This window comes from Argiope bruennichi, chromosome 10, assembly GCF_947563725.1.
Source record: "Argiope bruennichi chromosome 10, qqArgBrue1.1, whole genome shotgun sequence".
NCBI classification, from domain to species: domain Eukaryota; kingdom Metazoa; phylum Arthropoda; class Arachnida; order Araneae; family Araneidae; genus Argiope; species Argiope bruennichi.
This window is the reverse complement of record NC_079160.1, coordinates 115,031,346-115,053,884: the sequence shown is the minus strand read 5'-3', so window position 1 is coordinate 115,053,884 and position 22,539 is coordinate 115,031,346. Positions and strand designations below refer to the sequence as shown.

Below are 22,539 nucleotides of genomic sequence, written 5' to 3'. Positions count from 1 at the left end.
TTCATCGTTTAATGTAAGGTTATAATCAAAGAATCAGGGGATGTATTCTCCCTAAAATTTTCTCTCATTCTCTTTCATAAAGGTTTTATTCCTCCCCCTCAGCATTAAATGATGGACCTTGGGTATCTAAATTTATATCTACACTTCATATGTTAGAAACTATACTTTCATTCTTGGATTGTAATCTTGCCTGTGTTCAATATAAATTATAATACATTAACTAGCCCTTTTGTATTTCCACAATAGTTACAAGAAGAGAGATATAACTTTATCCTTTGTATTCAAAAAATAGTCGACCCAATCGTAAAAAAGAAGTTTAAGAAATTCAATTTAGCTAGCTAAGCAAAAGACTCTCAATGCGTTTCAATATATCTATAATCATTTTACGAATTCAGAAAACCGTTTGACATATATTGATACACACACACAAAAAAAAAGTGTCGCTTGCAGCAATCCTTTTCAAAAGAAAAATATTTAACTCAATATAATGAAATGGGCATACATATCTATTTACTCTACTCAAAACATTAAAACAAAACGCAATATTCACAAACTACTTATTTGCATTTTTTAAAATTATAATTTATCCGTTGCAATCAGATAGGAATCTAATATAGAAAAAAATACTAGAGAATAAGGGCAAATACTGAACTTCTCAATAGTCACGCACTTCAGAGTTTAAATAATTTTAAATAACAAAATAATTTAGACTTTCAATTTTTATCTTATAAATTTTGGTTCTAGAAAAAATTTTAGTTGAAGGTAACATTTGAGTCAAGTGAAATCTAAAGAAGGTTAAATAATTGCATATTTCTCTTAATTTTACTGATAGCATAATTTAGAGCTTTAACAATGATTTCCTGATATAACATATTTTTAATTTAATCAACATATTAATGTTTAGGTTAATATTTTATTTTAGTAACTTTATAAAAATGTGTATGCCCTATTTTCAATTTATTTACTTATTTATTTAATATATATTTAACTTTATCAACACATTAATGATTTATTATAAGTTACCATTTTACATTAATAACTTTATAAAAATGTATATGTCTTTTTTTTTAAATTTAACACATTTTTAACTTTATCAATCTATTAATGATTTACTTTAGATTAATATATTATTTTAATAACTTTATGAAAATGTATATGTCTGATTTCTTAATTAATTTCCTTGTTTATTTAACACATTTTTAACTTAGTCAATGTATCAACCATTAACTTTAGGTTACAATTGTATTTTAGTTAGTCATTTTATGTAAATCCACATGCCTTAGTTTTTAACTTATTTACTTATTTATTATAACTGATAACTGCACATCACCCGTGTTGTATGCATAATATTATTTAAGCACACGGTGCTTATTAATATGGTTTTAATTACGTAGACGTAATAAGGTAGACAGAAACCCGACAATTTATACATGACAAAATATTTATAATTGTTTAATATTATCTAATTCCTAATATTTGCATTTTTTACTACTTTTTTAATTTGGCAAGTAACAACATTTTATTCTGCCTCTCAGCGTTTCCCTCTTCTCCATAACCCAGCGGCACTAAACAGCTGTCTGGTCAAAATCCCGACATCGACGGATTACAATAAACGAGACGAATGAATCAATAAATGGGCGTGGACGTCCAATTTTTCATTAAATGTAAACATTAAATAAATATAAAGTAGGTGCATCGGTAAACTATTTATCCAAACAAATATATTTGTTTTATAAACGTTAAATATATAATTCTGCAAAATATTACAAAACCTGTAAATCTCACGGGTCATAAAAATAAACCATAAAAGTATACTTTCCTACATGTTGGATTAAATAAATAAATAAAAATGTGAAGGAATGGGAATCTTCAGAAATAACATCAGAAAGAATGGGGGGTTCACTCACCTGTATCAGAAACATTGTCTATCGTGAAGGTTTTGTTCTCGTGCGGGGAGCTTCCTGGAGGAGAAGCACGCTTCTATTTGTTTTCTCCTCGGGATTAAAGATTAGTTCATGTTTAGATGCAACGATATCCGAGCCGAAGACAAAAGAGGGGGGAAGTTTCCAAGAACGCCACGCAATTGGCGACTCCAGACAATGCTTTCGACTATCGCGCGAAACGAATCCTCCGAGGGAAAGTTCTGATGTTCTGATTGACAGCCTGGGGTTGACCGAGTCATGGACGGTATTCTGACCTCCAGATACAGATAGAAGGAGGATGCATTGAAAGCATTTCTGTAACAATTGTATCAATGGCAATCGTCGCCAGACGGAACTTTTAAGCTAGTTCTATCACCATATTATTAGCAACACCTTGAAATCGATACAAAATAAGTACGGTATAATGACCTCATCTTGGTTGTCATGAATGTTTTGATTTTATGAAGCTTCAATGCCGTATAAATCAGGAAGGATGTCTTCCTCTATTTATTCTTCTATAAAAGCCTTGAAATTTCAGTTCTTCAGTTTTCTGGAATTTTCTTTGCTGATGTAAGAATTTATAGCAGGTCTTGTTAATACTATTGAGAGAATTCTTCTTGATTACCATTGAGTTTGAAGAAGAAATAGCATTCAGTTTTGCATGAATTTTAGCATGCCAATTCAGAAATTTTATTTGCATGGAAAAGGAAACAAAAAGTATATAAATGGAAGAAAGCCAATTTTTTTCATTTCATACTCTCATTGTTCTTAAGCATGCACTTAGTTTCATATCTTCTCAAAATCTTCAAAAATGGTTTCAAAGGAATGACAAGTATATATTTCTTTTGAGAGATACTTATCAGCTTCAAGTTTATGAATCAAGAATTTATTTCTTATTATAAGCAACATAGCTATGTAAAAGCTACAAATATTTTAAGCTCCATCATCTGAAAATAGTTTTTTATTCGCACATCAATATTCTAACACTTATATATAAAATATCAATATTTCAGTTGAGGTTGCATCTATAGCTATAAATGAAGCACTTAGGCAATTTTCTATCAATCCAAGTGAAATCACACAAACATGGATTCACAATTAATGAAGGCACTTCCAAATACGGCTAGTCGAAGCCCAACAAGCGATAAATGTCCACTTACACAAAAAAAGAGAAATTCGAGCTGGAGTCGCCCACTTGATATTACCTGTGTCGCAAGGCAGCCACTTGTTGACATTTCAGCCGCAGAAGTGGGGCCATGGCAAAAGTGTGCGGAGCTCGTGCGTTCGGGGTTTGCGGATAGATTGTGCTGGGTTTGTGTCGCGGGCCGAAGAGTCGGGCGGGAACCGGTTCGAGAAAAGTAAAAGGAAAAGCTGGAACAGCTGAACCGAGAAGTAGGTAATGATAAGGAAGGGCATGTACCGTAAGAAAGTGGTTCGTAAAGAGAGATTTCACTTGGATCGAGTGACCAGGACAGCTTACAAACCTACAAACGCGACTTTTAACTCTTCCGTCCGGAAGTTGCATTCCCAAAGGTGACTCCTGGCCAGTTTGGAAAGGAGACGAAAGAAAAAAGAGTGTTTAATGATGCATTCTTCGAGGTGAAAATGTATTTGATGAATAAGGATGGTTGTTGGTCTTTATAAATTACAGTGGAACTTGAAGAATTCGAAACTGACATGACTCAGTAAAACTTTTATTTATTCAAAACTTCTCATAAAAGAAATTGAGTTTAAAAAAGAGAACAATACAAGAAGGCGAGAATCTTTAAACTTAAAATGCCAACAAATTTTTTTTATCAATTCCAACAAAAAAATATTAAAAAAAAAATTTTAATAAATCGATTAATAATAATTAAATTAAAGGATTTGACACTCAGGAAAAGATTATATTTTTAATAAAAAAGTAAGTAATTGAAACAATTTGAGACTACGCGATGTTTTGAATGCTATAAATGTACTTTAAATCTTTAAAATAAACAATACAATTCACCTGTTCAAAACTATTAAAAATTGACAAATTATTTATTTATTTATTCATTAAATCCACTGCCGTGTAAAATAAAAGAGACAGAATGAGACACAAGGCAAAGATATATTTAGTTATAAAAAATATGCCAGAAATTAAAATATTTTTCTTTTATATCATCTTTAATTCTAATCAAACAGGATGAATTCGAATGAAAGACGACGTTTTGGCATTGCAAATAGAAAGTTCTAGACTCCAAAAAAATTGAAATAATGATGAAATAGAATTAAAAATATTCGAATTATTCTGATTCTTTGTATCTGGAAATCTGTTATAACATCTTTAGAACTAGGTTGCGAGGTGTATAAAGAAAAAGTTATTCGTAAATTTGATATCGGAACAGTTTAAAGTTTATATTTTATTTTAATTTGTCACTAATCTATTTTTTGTCATTAATCTACACTGTATTTAATATATATATATATATTTTAATTTAAACAAATTTCCGTCTAATTTGTTTCCTTAAATTCTAAATTTCTCTTCCCTCAAAAATAACAAGTAATATATATAAAATAAGATTTTTAAGTCAATTCTACTTAGGTCAAAAAAAATATTTTAGTTACTTTTTATTAAATAATTACAATTAATATACATATGACAGAATTACAATATTAAGTGGTAAGATTGAGTTTGACGACTTGGCGACCTTTTGGCAACATGGTGACGGATTTGGCAACTTTGGCAACCAAATAGAAATTACTGGACAAATTTAATTAATTAATTAATATTTTTTAAAACTGCATTTACATCAAGTGTCATCCACTACAAGTTTTAAAAAAATGTATTTGAACTTGAGTGGAGGAATAAAAAATATTTTATTAACGATTGAAAATTTGAACAAGATATAATATATATAGAGAGTATGAGTTAATAGTAGGAATTGAAAAATGGCCCTTTTTTTTATTCTAGTATATGGAGTCAATCGGCATTTTACTTGAAAAATTATTAATAATCCATTTAAAGGCATGCATTTATCTGAACACTAAATAAATAAATAGTTACGCCTCATATTTATAATCTTTTAACCAGTAATGAATTTTAACAATATAAGGTTATAAGCAGAATACTGTTTTGAGGCCCTCTCCCTTTTTAATGCAATAAATTCATCATTGCTTAGGGATTGTAGTGTATATCGAATAAATGTTGAAACCTTTCGTGATTGCGATGCACAACACGATAGACTCTAAAGCGTGCACGAAAAAAGACTACCACTTTTAACCCCTCTACGAAATATACCCGGTTACATTTTAGATTCGATTATTTAAAAGGTTGTCTTTTACTGCCCAGTTGTAAGTGGACATGCTCTGACTTTTTATACAATCAAAAAATTAAAAGTTTTGGATTCTTAACTCCAACTCTTAAAGCACCTATGTTTTAATTCTTATTTGAAGATATTTTAATAATAGATAATCAATAATTTAAGATTTATCTTTAAAATGTTCCAAATGAGGATTTCAATATGTAATTTCACTAAATCGAAACAGCATCAATTCTGATATAAATAAGATATCTATATAAAAATTTAAACTATTTCGCTTTAATGAAACTAATTACTGAATTTAATATATTTATACTCAACAGCTTCACACTATAAAATAATTAATACCATATATTATTAATTTAAAGTTATTTATTACTGATTTATTAAATTATTGATAAAGAAATAAACAATTCATGAGCCTTTAAATCCGAAACGAGTTTCAAATTTTTAATTTTACTGGATATATGATAGCAATAAAAATTGAAATTTTTTTTTGATTTATTACAAAGGCTTGAATTTTTTAAAATTTGTAACGCACTAAACCTTATTTATATCTAAATGATGCCAGTATATATATTGATTCTTCATATCTGTATAATGACAATATGAAACGGAAATGGAAGTATTACCAGTTTTCAGCATTACTGCCATTCGTGTTTAGGCATTTATCCCAGTGCTGGATCTGTTTGAAAATCCAGGTTTCATAGAATGCAGTCGGCCCGTATGAAGCTGACATCTGTCTCAAACTTTTGACAGGCGAGGAATTTCCTCATGGATTCAAAGAGATGAAAATTTGGGAATGCTAAGTCTAGGACTGTATGATGGGTGCTCTATAACTTCCATCCCAGTCCTTGAAGCTTAGCAAGGCGGGATGATGGCATCTATGAGACCGAAATTTTCAAACTAATCCAGCCCTGGGAAAAATGCCTCAACATGAATGGCAGTTATGTTTAAAATTGGTAATACTTTCATTTCTGTTTCATATTGTCATGAATAAAATTTTTTATTATTGTTTATAAATTTTTTTTCTTTGCTTATTTCTACCCTATCGTATATATTTTGGAGTGGGAGAATGTGTGCATTGGGGCAATGATTTTGAAATTTTAATTAAGATTTTGATTAATTAAAAATTATGCAAAATGTTTGCATTTTGCCGCATAACGCATTTTTTGCCGCATAACGCATTTTTTTGCCGCATAACGCATTTTTTTGCCACATAATTTCTTTTTTAAATGTTTAATTGATTTTTTTTTAAAAATCAAATAATATATCAATAATAATATAATAATAATAATAATATAATATCAATAATAATATAATAATAATAATAATATAATATCAATAATAATAATCAAATAATAATATAATAATCATTAAAATATATTTTATAAAATATATTTTACTGTTGAAGTGAAATTCAAATCGCTTTCATTCTTATAACTTTTCCTCACTGTTAATAAACATCAATCTTCATATAGAAGATACGAGATTTGGCTTACTTTTTCATATTGAATAGCTTTTAGTGCAAGATGTACTTTTAATAAAAATTAGAGAAGTTTTATTATTTTTACATTCAAGATTTAATTTCAGAACCATGCAATGGTCAAACGAATAGTGAAGTACTTCCATTTTTAAATACCACTGCTCTTCACAGGCATGTAATTGAATGTATGAAGATACGAATAGAAAATTAGGGAAATGCATAACAGAATGAACAAAATGGCATAAGGTTAATAACATGATATAAGCAACTTATCTCTCAAATTTTGGGTGTTAAGAATATTTTACTGTAAAAGCTAATATTTAATTGTAATTTTTAGCAATCATTAATTCTGGTGAACCATCCGGTCTCAAAAAGCGCCTAGTTTAATAAATAAAATGTCTGCTAATGTACGTGAAGTTTCTCACTTTAAAGGTATGAATGCGGTTAAAATAATTAGAAATACAATTATTCATTCGTTTAACTCTACTTAGTGAAGTTCAATTGACTTATAGTTGTCAAATATGCATTGAAGGTGTTTATTCCATATTTATAAGTGAACGACCTTCACTTTCCCTTGCTTTTTCAAAACTCTGGGAAATGCCTTGTTCTAACAGCTTTGTAAATTCTCTCCAAGAAGTGTCGATAATTCTAGGATTGCCTTAATGAGAATCGTTCGGCTTTAATGAATAAAGAGGCTCTTACCTTCCTTCACACTGATTGGTTTTCCGCCGTTTTGCTAATATTCAAAAATGCATTGAGTTGTGACTGTAGCACTATGTCATCGAGAACATTCCTAGTATACAAAAGGCTTAACATTAGTCAATACGGTTATTTACCTTGAAACAATTCAAAAATAAATACTAAATACTTGCATTAAAATGATACGTAGAATTTAGTAACATTCATTTCAATATTATATTGTCTTTTGTGAAGGACAAGTTTTAACGAAATCATTCAAAAGAATTAATTTTTTTGAGAAACTCCAATAAAATTATTTAAAATTTGTGTTTCCAATTCATTTCAATATTCTTAGATAGTGAATTTATTTGCAATAATATTTTATTCATATTTAAGTTGAACTGATACCATGAAAATTTTTTTTGAAAGTTTAATGTCTCATTCTCATGGCTTTCAAGGCTTCACTGGAATATATTTATTGAACTTTAATATTTTCATGTAAATATCGAATATATCAGTACAGCCGAAAATCAGAAGATTTCTTTAGTTTTATGCATATTTTATATTTAAATTTATTTAAAAACTGATTTGTAAACGATACTATTTATCCTCAACAAAACCAAATTTTATATTTACTTGTATTTTCTCAAAAAAAAAAAAAAAATCAAGAATAACGTTCAAGTAGACATCTTGTTTAAAAGTCTCATGATGCTATTCTTGAAATTTTATTACTGATATTATTTTTTAATCTCCTTAAACTTATATAAATTTAATTATATGTTAAATTTTCACATTCGCAGAAATTGCTTGGATGTGAGTTAGTTTTCTTAACTCTGTAGCACTACGTAATGTGACTTCATTTTCGGGGCAATTTTTAACAGTTTAATATAAAGTAAGATTTTAAATTAAATATTTGACAAAATATTTTAACAAAACTGAAATTGCAATTACATAGGATTCAATTATAAGAACAATATTGAGATGATTTCCTATTAATACAATTTTTTTTTTACAAATATCACTTACAAAAAAAATGTTTATGTTGTCAAATAAAAAGAAAAGATTTATTGTGTCATGAAGCTTCTAATTTCAGCTATACATTAACTGTATTAAATTCTGCAATAATTAAATAACAAGAGATAAACAAATTGAACCTTGCTATATCATATTCTTCAATTTTAAGTCTTTTTAAATTTAACTCCAAGGGTAAATTTTAAACTTTTAATCTCACAAGGGAAGATGAGGAAGTGTGCGCCTAAGTGTGAAAAAAGTACGATAAATTAAAAGATTATACAAGTTTCATTATATATGCATCATAAATCATTTTTTATTGTATTATCTCTTTTTCTAAAGTTACATCCGAGTTATAATCCTTTGGTATCGCTTAACAGGTTAAATTCACGAGAAAGTATTACAGATATGTATCTACTTTTCCTTAAACCTGTCTTTCATGATTTATGCATCAAAAAGTTGGTTCTCCTTGATGCCTGATCAACAAATGCTTCAAGTTTCAGCTTAATAAGTATTTAAGGTTAAGGTAAATTTGTATGCAAGGTTATTCCGAAAGACAAGAAGATAAATTTGAAATACTCTCCATCAACATTTTATTTAATAATTTAAATTATCATTATAAAGAAGGGAAAAAATCCCTATGTGTAACGACATTGTGTACTGCAAGTTGCTCGGCAAGCTTTGTCCTTTGAAAATAACGAAAATTATAATAAGCAATGTATCTGAAAACGAGATTAGTGACATTCTATAAATGTATTTTCTGTCACAATAACGAAAATTATAATTTATAATGATAGGCTTACTGTTCTTCAATATTCATATATAATGCTTCAATATTCGTAACATATAATGACTAGATAACTTGAAATCTCATATTGTTGTCAATAAAAATAGTTTTGTAAAAATGAAAATAAATTGAATCAAGTCATATTCATTGGTATTTACGTTTCTTCCTTACCATGAAACTAATTTCAATGGGGAATAACATTAAAAAATCGTAACAATATCGTTTCAATGCTCGATGTATAAACACAATAACAAAATTTTTAAAAAATAATCTGCTGTAAAACAAACGTAAAGATATTTTTAAAATTTTATTGAAATGAGTGAAAACATGTGTGGAAATAAAATTGATATATCTGAAGAATTCATTTGTCATTGTGAAATTTAAAAATACACAATTACAAATTTTCAAGGCAATCGGTATGAAGTTAGGAATCTATATAGAACTAGAAGTAGCCCGTTTTAAAAACGTGATATAATAATTTTTAAAAAAATTTGAATCATTATTTTATTGTTTTTTATTCTTATGATTGTGAAATTATAATTGATTTTAAACTAACTTCCCAATGAGCTAATGACTTGGCATGGCGCCATTTGTCAGGAATAAAAGTTCTTAATCGATTGCAAAAATCTGTACCAAACAAACAGGCATACAAGAAAACAAGTTTATACTGCATTGTCATCTTGTTCTAAACTATGTTTAAATTTCCAAGCCTCCAGTTCATCAGAAAATTGGTTTACAATCGATTGTAAAATTTGTACAGAATAGGCAAACAGACAGAGAAGAAAGTGAATTAATAAAAATATAAACCATAAAATTAAAGCAATATTTATGAATTTGACTTATAAAGTAAATATTTCCTGAGTCAAAACGATTAAAAGGAAGATACATTGCATTTAAAGCGCTCCACTGCTGCTACATTTAAAACACAAATGGACTTTAACAAATTAGAATTAAATGTTAAGCTTGAATCACAAAAAAATAAAAAATATATAAAAAAATAATATTTTATTGTGGTTTTGCTTGGATTTGAATTTTGAAATGATATTTTTTATTGTCTAATTTTAAAATCATTGCTTTATTCATATTAATTCTTATCTTCAAAAAAAACGCTTAAATTTCTTTGATATTTGGGTCTCTATGGATCAAAACTTGGACAAAAGTCAAACCCTTCACAGAAAAAATTCTTGATTTGAATGCATGCCCCTAAGGGTGACCCTTGATAAAATTCCAGGTCGGATTCGTCATTTCGTTCGTTTTTATTCCATTTTATTAATTATTTTGCAATTTAAACTTAGTATTTATTTCTAATTTGTTTAATAAACGCATTTTATAATAAACATTGCTTACACAACAGCATAAAAAGCATACCTTTAGATGTTAGATAGCTTATTCATGCACTTTCACTGCGTGAATAAGGCGCTCCGTGACTAAATTCAAATTCTATCACCATTGCTGGCAGAGTACTTTTTGAAGAAATCATAATAAATATTTTAATTTCTCCATTCACTTTCAGTGCATAAATTTATGGGACTTTTTTTAAAGTCTAATGATTTAATGGAAATATTGCGTTGGTTCATACTTTTTATTTTAAACTTTTTGTACCGTAATAGTAACATTATGTTAAAAACTTCGCTCCAAAACTCGTAACAGAAGCAAATTTATTTTAATTAACTTCTCTAGAGATGGGTTAGATAATAAGAATTAAGAAACGTCCGAAGTGACGAAACAGATACTGCAGATGGTGAAACTATCTCAGACATCACAGCTTGTAAAAAAGAACCTCTTTTAATATCATTGAAAGAAGCGATGATATCTTTAAGCTTAATTATATAATTCAAGTCAAGGATGAAACTTTCTTTCTGTGAGATTAAAAGAAGTAAACCGCTCTTTTCATTCTTTTGAAAATCGATTCCCTATGGATGAGAGGAAGAGGAAGTCTTATGGAGACCCAACACAATGAGTTTATGAAAGCACAAGGGATTGATTTTCTTCTCGTCGCTTAGAAGGGAAAATGCATACAAAGAAAATAATCGTTTCGCAAAATTAAAAAAAGAAATCAAAAAAATTATAGCTGTTTTTTTAAGGAAACCTGTCATGCAAGCAAATCGCACTACAGTACTTTCAGTTAGTTTTCAGGCAGATTTTAGACTGCCGGATCAGCTGAGCTTAATTCAAAAAGGGAAACGATTTATTGTAGTAAAACTTATATTTATTGATCAAAATATAAAAAATTGTACTACATACAATAAATACTATAAACAAACATTTCCAATTCTGAGCAGCAACCTATTATTTATGTCGCGCCAAGATACCTGTAAAGACTTTTTACTTTAACCTTCTTCATTTACTTCCGCTAAATACGAATAAGTATGAGAAAGACTGGTGCATTGTCGGACTATTAAAAAACTATATATTCTCAATAGTAGCATCCTAATGTTTTTATAAGCATTCTCCTCAGTTTGAAAGAGTACTTTTGCAGATAAAGGTACGACATATTATGTTTGTGAGTACATCTGCAGATAAAAGATGATGAGAGTACATCAGCAGATAAAAGATTTACGAAAGTATTTGCAGATAAAAGCGCCACATATTGTTATGTAACCGCGCAAATCATTGCAAACAGCAATCCCCGTGGCTTAATTGGCTGAATGGCTAATTTCTCATTGGTTCGTCCATGGTTCGAATCCCAGCCACGATGTTTTATCCAAAGACAAGAATTCGGTTAACTACAATGTTATCTATTGTTTGTCTCAGATCTGGGATGTTCTAGATCTTTCTTCAATATTCAAATTAGGTTGCTCTCGAACATCCTATATGTGTATAAAATCCGAGCCCTATCAGTGTTGGGTAAGTCAGCCATCATCCTCATTTCGAGGTGCCCCTCCCGGGGGTTATCAGTGTTGAGTAAATTCTCAGTCTCGTGTTACTGTAAGTTCTAATAAATTTATTCGTTTGTTTAAACTAACGGCGTAGTTATCCAATCAATTAAATAAGCAATTTTATCAAAGCCCAGTAGTGATATATTTGTTTAATATACAAGACAAATTCTGTGTTAGTGTCTTTCTGCTTTAGAATCTAGAACCGCTACGCAAAGAGGACATCAAAAACAAGACTTCTGATATCTCTTCCTATTCAGAATAAGTATAGTAATACCAGAATATTAGAGAAAATATGAAATGTTGTTGATATTCGAATAGATTTTCCTACGGTGATTAAGAGTATATACAAACATAATTTGGTTTCCAAAATGAAAGTACAGAAATTCTAAATCATGCAATCAATTCATTACAGAAAAATATGAATTCTTAAAACACTGCTTTCTAAATCACCAACATACCAGCATAATCACATCCAACATATCTGAGAAATGTTTCTTTAACGGTTGACATAACTTTATGTCCTTTCCTTGACTATGCAGAGTGAGAAAACTAGCGAGAGGAACGAGATATGAATTTTCGTAACAGTACTTTTGACAGTTTTTTAATAACATATCAGATTATCGGAGCATTCGTAGTAAGATTTGAGAAATGTCATGTTACCCACTAATAAAGTTTTAAAAGTCATTAATTTTTACGTAAGATAGTGCGTATTATTTTTTAGTAATTACAGCATATTTTGCTTTCTAAAAATTAACATTCTGGTTTTTGCTTTTCTTTGGGGAAAAAAATCAATGATACTGCTATCTAATTGGGCACTATTCTAGTTTTATGCATGTTTTCCTTTTTCAAAAAATGCATGCAATTTATGAAAAATGATATCATTCTTTGCTCTTAATTTTTACGAATTTGTTTAATATGCTGTCAAGCCGGATTATATTGAAGAAATCTAATATTCACGATTTATGTCGTAGTTGACTTTCACCGTATTCAGTTACAGTTTCGCATACATTTTGTTTATTAAAAAATTAATTAAATCCTTTAACTCTTTGAGTGCTATGGAATTGTCTTGTATATATGCTAAAAGTGCAGAATAAAACGCATAGTTTTCCTGTGTGTGGGTTTTTTTTTTCTTTTGGAAAATAATAGAAATGGTTGTGATTATAACCTAGAAAGTAAATTTTGCCAGCAAAAATATTTTTTATTCTCAAATATTATAAGAGAGTTTTGTGGCACAAAGGAATTCATTTTTACATATAGCGAAAATGAAGATGGATTACATAATTCCATTACAACCCCCCCCCTTCCCATTTTTTTATTGCATGACTCACACTGTCGCAAGATTAGGCCTGCAATTGTTCTAAAGAAAACATTTTGGTTTTTGACAGTCTTTCTGTGGTATATTTGATTGCTAACTATTCCTTTACTATAGCCTCAATAATGCTCGAAGCAAATGATAGTCTTATTAAAAACAACAATTGAATGATATAAATAAAAACCACAATTAATATGAATACAGCTGCTCTCAATCAATGCGAAAATTTCAGCATCAAGCAGCAGCGAGATCATTATGGCTTTACGCACATTCACACAACACATGATAAGCGTAATAGAATTGTTGCTATATGCAAAAAATGAAGCAACAATCATCAGCGAGATCATCGTGGCATTATGCATTATCGCACAAAACATGATGAACGTGATAGCATTTCACAGCTCTCAAATGCTTGAATTATAATCAAAGAGTTGTTGGTAGTTTTAAACACAAATGATAAAACCGTAAATTTCAGCCATAGCTTGTGATTCCATGCCATTTTGGAATATATAATGATTTAAAAAAATGAACACATAACCGTGGAGCCAATTCATTAGTATGCAATTTAGTTTGTCAGCAAGTAAATTCGATGCATCTTTTACTTCCCTCTTTCTGGTGAAAGTACAAATTTTCCTTAATTGCGGTCATTAAAGCGCCATCCATCTAAGCCCACCATCCTTCTGTGCTTTCCCTCTAATATTATATTTAGCACCTGAGCCTAATGCGTGCGCTTCGCCAACCGTAGAAGATGGGTATCAAGCGAGGAGTGACGCGAGCTCTTATTTTACAGCCCCCGCAAACGCCCCGCTAGGAAAATTCACGCCCGGACGCGCACTTTTACGTTCCCTTTCTTTCCCACAAGGAAAGGGCCAGCGTTTTTATAGTTCAATAAACTGTCTTTCGGTCTCCAGAGTGACAAACCTTTATGGAACTCTTTGTTCTTTCCAGCGCGGTTGTGACTGCTTGCAATTAATTTCGGACTTTCCTTCTTATTAATTGGAAAAATTTGAAGCAACAACCATAATAGGAACAAAGTGTAAAGTATGAATGGTAAACAATATCTTTTATGCTGTTGATGGATTGTAAACAATTAGAGAGGTTTCTTCTAGCAGAAGATGTTTTTGAATTGTTTATAATGGTATATAGATGGCATTTCCTTTTCTTAATTAGAACATTTTGATTGTGAGAGAAAAAGATATTGAATAAGAAGCTATTATGCAATGACACTTAGTGTCGCTATTTTAACATGCATGTATGCATCATTTAATTCAAAATTATAATATAATTATAACGAGTTATTATTACCCTATTTTGGGATGCTAATACAGATTCAAAAATAAGAATAATAAAACATTATGTTATACGCAAATTTAATCAAAATAAAAGAATAGGATTTTCGAAATTTACTTGAAGAAATCTGACGAAAAAATGAAATCAAAATCAAGAAAAAAAATTGTTTTAGAACTCCAAGAAGGAATGCAAAAAATAAATAAATAAAGAAAGAAAGAAGAAGAAAGTCGCAAAAATATCTACAAATGTTGGCGATTCAAATTTTCGAAACAATATCTTATCACTATCATCAATTCAAGATGAAATTGATGCCAAACATTAATGGTAATAGATTGTAGATTCAAATCAATTTTAAAAATTTCAAATTTGAAATGAATTTTAGACCGCACAAGTACCCTTTTTTAAAAAAAAAAAAAAAAAAAAAAAAAACTGGAATTTAATAATATTTTTATAAAACTTTCGTGCATGTTTTTTTTTTTTTTTTTTTTTTTTTTTTTTTTTTCAAATTTGTCACGTTTAACAACGTGGTTGATCACATCGTGAATATTCACTGATAACTTGGAATATTTCCTACACAGCATGTGTAGTGTGTTGGTGTAATTGAAATCGTTTCATAAATAATTATGATTTCAAATCAATTTATTTAATTATATTCTTGCTGCAACTTAAAAAAAACATATTAATATGTAAGCCTATGAACATTGAAAAAAATTTTTGTTATTGTTGTTGTATTTATAACTCGGTAAAAATCAAAACTGAAGTGTTTATATATATATAAAAACAGCATTATATATATATATATATATATATATATATATATATATATATATATATATATATATATATATATATATATATATATATATATATATATATATATATATAATGCAGATTTTTTTCCTTACCATCATTGCATGCAAATGAGTTATAATATTCTGGATGGTACCGTACATTTTTCAATAATATACTCTTTTTTAAACTTAGATAATACAATATGGTTCTGTAATTTAATATGTGCAAATGTAGCATGCTATCTGTATAAAAAATCATAACATGTATCCACTTTAACACCTTTCATTAAATTTTATCCCAAATTAATGTTCTCAAATGCATTACTAATGTTACTAATTACAAATGTAATTAAATGCATAAAAGAAAAACCTAAATTGAAAACTGACAAATAGTCTCTCCGAAACTTTCTAGCAAACTGTCAAATAAATGTACTTATGTCTTATTAATCGCATTGCATTGGCGACTAATAGTTAAAAAGAACCGCAATATTTAGTGGTTCTTTTAGTGTTTAATCCTAGGAATGTGATTAATATACAAATACCAAAAAAACAAAGACAAAAAACAGAATATGTATGATGAGAACCTCTTTCCAGGCCGATTGAAACATAGATTTCCAACACAAAATCCCGCAACAAACTTTGTATATTTACGTCATTACGTTTTTGAATTAACGCGTGCTTGTGAAAGTACAGACCGGAAGGTAGTCGATCCTTTAATGGATGTGATTCTAAATTTTATAAGAATCAACTGTTTAGATGCTAAACTGTAAACAAAATTTCATTTACCTAAGCTTTTACGTTTTCGTACCTACTATCACATTTGTATGCATGCAACATATAAATAATGACAGAGGTCTATCTCTTGACAGATTTAATTCTAAATTCGATACGATCTACATTCTAAATGCTAAATCTGTGTGAAAAATGTCATCAGTCTAGCTCTCTTCGTTTTGCAGTTATTATATTTTCTTATATTCAAAATATGATAATTATCTAAAATATTGATGCAGTAATCAAGTACCAAATTTCACCTATCAAGCGTTTTTCAGTTATCAGATATATATAATTCCAAAAACATGTTTTAGGGATTTATGAAATTGTGAAACATGGAGATTCGTTCAAATCTCGAATTTTTTTTTCAAATTTTTATTTATTTATTTATTTGACGATTCCAATACATTATCTTCATATATGAAAAAATGAAAAGAGCCTGTATAGAAATTAACTTTTTAAAATTAATTTTTGAAATTTCTGTTGCAAAATTTATGAGGCTTAAAATTTCTAAAACCTCAGAATAGGGGAAAAAAATTACGACACAATCTTGACTTCGGCTTGATAAGTTGAAGAAAGATAACATCATTAAGTCCGTTTCTTCATCTCCCATTTTACCTATTAAAAGAAATAAGTGAACCAATGCAACTCAGTCTTAAGAAATTATTGTTTTTAAGTTAATTGTACTTAAGAAATGGCAGTAATCCTTTTAATCTTTCACTCGCTGTGAAACTTTCATAGCATTTTTAGCTGATAGCATCACATTCTTTTCCATCTTCGTGAACGCTATTAAATCTTTTTTTCATTGAGTTAAATTATTTTTATGGCCTGATTCGTTTAATAAATATACACTGAAGGCTAATTTTAACGTAATTATGAAAATGTTTTGGAAAAAAGAATTATGAAATTTGCATCTGATGTTAAAACAACATTTAAAATGAATTGCTCTTGATTTGCCCAACTATGGGGACATCTGAAGTCAAATGAGTTTGAAAGCGGATGATTTTCGCCCCATTTTCGTGACTGAATATTAAGTAAGAGGTTATATGATACTTTAATGAGAAATGATATTGTTTTATCAATAATATATTTTTTGTTCATGAACTTACGAAACGCGCAATCCATTGTTCTGTCACATTTTATGTTCAACTCAAATGTATCCAGTTACAGTATTGAAAGGACACTGGTTTGTGTAGACACATGATCCACATTAATATTTTCTTAACTGTAATCCTCACTGACATGTAGCATGTATAAACAACATCTTATTAATTTCAGTTAAAATGATTGGAAGAAACCATGTTTGAATTTTGTGATTTTTCTGTAAAACCAAAGAAAATAAAAAAATAATTTCCCCCAAGTTCCACCTTTAGGTGGAAATTGATAAAATTGTTCAAAAAAAGTACAACATTTTTTTTTAAAATTAATCTCAAACATTTACACGAATGAACTGATTCACCCTTCCCTCTTGTATAAACAATTAAACAATCTTTTATTGCAATATTATAGAAAACAATAATACACTTACTTTTACGAACTCTCATAATTATAAGACCATAATAATAACGTAAATTATTAAGCAAGAGGAAATTTAGCATCTTGGCATCTAGCGCAGTAATTTATGAAAAAAATGTTAGCAGTTATTTCCAATTTCAGGTAAAATATCTTAATTTTAATCAATCTATATCTATCAATTTTATTTTCATAGGAAGGAAAATATATAATTATGAGATATTAAAAATGGTTGAATACTTTTTGGTTGGCGATTGAATTTTTATTTTACAAGAAATAATCTTACAAAATATTTTCAGTGTGATAAAAACTATATAATGCCAGTTATCTAATTTTTTTAAATATAATAATTTAAAATTTACTTTTTTCCGCTTTTGTTTGCATTGGATTGCAATGATTGGAGTGCAATGGATTAAATCTCTGTTCAAGATAGGAACAAAAATCCTTCGTCGGAAAAATTATATTTTATTTAATTATGAACTATTACATTTTCTCAATTTCATTGACAGTAAGTAGCCTTATTTACTAATTTACTGTTATGTTTTCGTCATTCATTTTATTGTTTTTAATTTATTTTCTCTACAAATAGAAAATTTATGATGGAACTAATGTGACAACTTAGCAAAAAAATTAATCTTTAGCCGAAGGCAAATAAAGATTTTTCAAATCAGCTTCCGATTTTTTCCCCCTTCCCTTTGGAGCAAAAAAAAAAAGTACATAAAACATATTTATATAAGGTTTTGCTTTTAAGGGTTTTCTATATAGATGTCTCTCCTGAAAAAATTAGATTTTACACACACACACACACAAAAAAAATTATAACTAACTATTAGAATAAGTATATTCAACTTCCGCTCCGACGGTAAGAAGACGTGTGTTGCTGGACCTAGGTTCGAGTCGCGCATTTTGTCTTATTTTCTTACTTATACTTTTATATTTAATATTTATGCTATTTAAGTTTATCCATATATGTCTTTCCGGAAAAAATAAGATTTTACGCACACACACAAAAAAAAAATCATTTTTTATGACTAACTATTAGAGCGTTTTTCTATCTACTCTCATGCTTGTTGTATAGCACCCTATCGGACCAGATATCACCATGGTAAAAACTGAGTATAAGTTTAACATGTTAACCTAAATGCATTCGTGATTTTTTTTATTTAAATGACATGTTCGTATTAGGTAAGATTGAAAAATATTCATATGCAATAAGTGTTTGATTCATATTTAAATATTTTCTCCGAAAAAACGCGACTTTACCAAAAAAAAAAAAAAACCCTGCAAAGTGAAGTTTAGTCTTCCAGACATTCTTTATTTTAGTTTAAACTGGCAATTCCTTCTCACTTAAATATCCTCAATAAAGGACAACTATCTGGATATGAACGATCACAATAGACATTCATCTTTTGAAAATTGTTAAGCACCCAGAGGAGGCTTCTTGACAAGGAGCAAATGTGCATCCCCTAAAGTTAAAAATATTCTTAAATGCCATCCTAAGAAATGTGGTCAGGCGGATAACCTCCCGCACTAGAAGGATTCGCGAAATCAGGAAAGGGTATCGACCTGATTAAGCAGGACAATTCCCGACTGGAAGTGAGGACGTCCCACAATGCGTTTCATTGTCGCCAGCTCACTGCACAATGAACAGGTGTGAATAAATTAACTTCTCACTTGTAACAGAATCGACAAGTAGAGCTCGCCCATCGTCCCATGCGATGAATTTCTAGTTTAACACCTCTTTCGAACCCGCGATTGTTTACTCTGAATGCTCCTCTTTGTTGCGAAAACGAAACTTAATCAATATAAATTCTAAAACAATGGATGGCTTGAGATTCGCTCAATTCAAATGCAAGATAAACGGGCGCTCTCTAACCGATTCTCGTATGTAGGATAAGTGCCCGTGCTGTTTTCATTATAAATTTGTGCTGGTGTCGAGTTTAAAGTTTAAGTGGAGCAGAGGAAGGAAGTAAACAGTGGGCAATAATTTGCTTTGCTTTGTTAACTCTCTGGAACAAAAAAAAATCATTTCGATTACTGAAATTCTCAAGCAAATCATTTCTTTAATGAAATGATGATTGATGATCCTTTTAAAATAACGATATAATTGGTTTTCATTTGTTTTTTTAAATTAATGGTTTTTCTAAAATTCATGCCATTGTTCATTCTGAAAAATTAGAAAATCATTATTATTATTATTTATTTTTTTTGGCAAGCTCAGGAATGCTAGAAGGAAAAAAAAAAAAAGAATTTCAACTGTGCTGAATTTAAAAATATCAATGAAAAAAGTAAAGTTCTGGGAACTTTACTTTTGTCTATCATTTGGAGAAAATAATTATGCTTGTCTTAAATACCGAAAGTTAAATTTATTTAATATAGTATAAATATTTTAAACTTTTTTATATACAACTTCAAAAATTTATAAAATAATTAGGAAATGAATATGCAATTTGTAATTTTGATAAATATTGAATGATGACGAAATTTTTAAACAAAAAATCAGAATCTTGAACTGAAACATTTCTTTATACCATATTTAATGTATATACAATAATTTTTGCAATGAATTTATAACAATTTCAAAAATCATATTGTAAACATCCTTCCATAAATATATCTAATGAATGACTCTTTTTACACAAATGCATTGCAATTTATAATTTCATAGTTATGCATAAAATATGCTGCATGTTTGTCTTCCTACATCCGTTTCAATCACTGAACTTGATAATAATTTTAATAATAACATAATAATTTTTTTTTCAACTTTCTCGTTTAAATTATTCATTCTTTTATTTCATTCCTTATTTTTAAAAAAGTTATATTTTGTCTAAACTATTTGGAAAAGAACATATGTTAGATATATTACAAAAAGGATTCTAATTTGCAGATAATGGTATATTTAATTTATTGAAAATACAACTCCGCTGTATTTATCAAAGAAAAACACTTCATATCCCTTTTGTAAGAAAAAATCACTTTTACTCTCTTGTATAGCACTGTTTTATTTATCTTATCAAGCACAAACATACAACAATATTCAGAGCCTACGTTTTTCTGAAACAATAAGCCATTTTGCGCAGCAAAATTGCATGTAACACAACATAACAGAAAGCGAAAACAAAGTAACAATAAAAGAAAGAAAAGTAACCAGTGATCACCTGACCTATATTTTTCAATAAAAGAAAAAAATGCGAAGAACGCAAAAAGAAAAAGAAAATAGCCATCTGCAATAGAATCGAGGCAAACTAAACCCTATTGTTCGGCGTACGAAACTTAAAAGAACAATTTTCTCAGATTCTCTCAGCATCTTCCATTCTTCTTATTTTCATTTCACTTCATTTCTTTGCAAAGAAAAAAAATATAATGGCATCTATCTCACTCTAACTGCCGGGCACCGCCCATTGAAATTGTGATTATTCCTGACGATTTGGCAACGCCCTATTTCGCTAAAGTATACAACGAGATTATCACTTATCCTATTTTTTATTTTTATTCGGAAGTAATCAAGATATAATATATCTCGTCGGCGTGGCCTGCAAATTAATATAATAATAACCCTTTCAGACGAGACTCATTAGACTTAGGGCAGGATTTTTTTATTGAGCTTTTCTAAAAGCAGCTGTATATACAGCTGACCGTCAGATGATATTGACTTATCTTTCCATTTGTTATACTTTATTTCTGTTGGATATTATTTTGATCTTTGAGAGCTGTTAGGGTTTTTTTTCTCTAACTGTGCAAATGCATATTGCGTTCATATTTAAAATAAATAAGATTCCTTCTTTTCAGAGAATTAATTGACGTTTCTATAGTCAGTTTTTTTTTTAATTCTTGCAATAAGTTTACTTTACTTATCTAATAACCAAATGAATTATTCGAGGACGTTTGAAATTATTTCCTTCGATATTTATCTGTAACTATCCTATATTTATGTAAGTAATTATTTAAGATAATTAAAAGCGTCGGCAGGTAATTTTGTTCAATTGACAGAAGAATTTGCTTATTTTTACATATGGTGCATTTATTTCAATTGCAACATATCAAATGATATAAAATATAATGAGACATCTTATATAAATAAATAAATTATCATTAATTGACAAACTAATCAATTATAGATTCGAAAGAAAATATCGCTTGATTTACCTGATATATGACTTAATAATTAAAAGTTTAACAGAATTAATTAAGTCTACGGCCCAGATAGAACCACATAATATATCGACTTACGCTCACTTGACGACTATTAATTGCACGGCACAATTTAATTAAAAAATTCTTTAGGTTTTAAATCCTTTAATTACCTCTTTTTAGTTTTTCGACAGCAATGATGGATTTAAGCAATGCATTGCCTTTGGAAATGCCCATTATACGGACCCTGGTCAGTTTCGATTGATGGTCAATTTCCCACTGGTCAATTTCGATTGATGTTTCAACACATTTCATTTACTTAATTAGAATGCTAATGATTGATTTTAGTTATTTTATTACTTTGGTAATTAAGTAAAAACGCGTTTTTTTAATTATTTTATTTATTTAAAAAATAAATAAAGTAATTAAATTCTTGAAAAACCAGGCATAATTATTAATTAATGATTTTTTATTATTAATAGGTATAAACATTTAATTATCCTGGAAGATTATAAAGAAATAATAAGTTTCACACAAATATAACTCTAAAAATTATTATTTTACAGAGTTAGATTATTTTATTATATAAGTAAAATATAATCCAACCAGTTAATGAATAATTAATATTCTAATATGTTATAAGAAAGTAATAGTAATAGTATAATAAATGATTTTAATAATC

At 28.7% G+C, this 22,539-nt stretch overlaps 1 protein-coding gene across 3 annotated transcripts in view; it reads right to left on the bottom strand.

Moving 5' to 3' along the window:
* Positions 1-22,539, bottom strand: part of LOC129989274 (A disintegrin and metalloproteinase with thrombospondin motifs like) — a 103,852-nt gene that overhangs the window by 67,158 nt on the left and 14,155 nt on the right. The window contains exon 2 of one of the 3 annotated variants that reach the window (XM_056097686.1): positions 7,395-7,485. The exons of 1 other annotated variant lie outside the window; for it this stretch is intronic. The gene's annotated coding sequence lies outside the window, so the exon portion shown is untranslated. Of the gene's footprint in view, positions 1-1,907; positions 2,794-7,394; positions 7,486-22,539 lie in introns of those variants that run through there. One more of the 3 variants, XM_056097687.1, reaches the window with a different exon arrangement.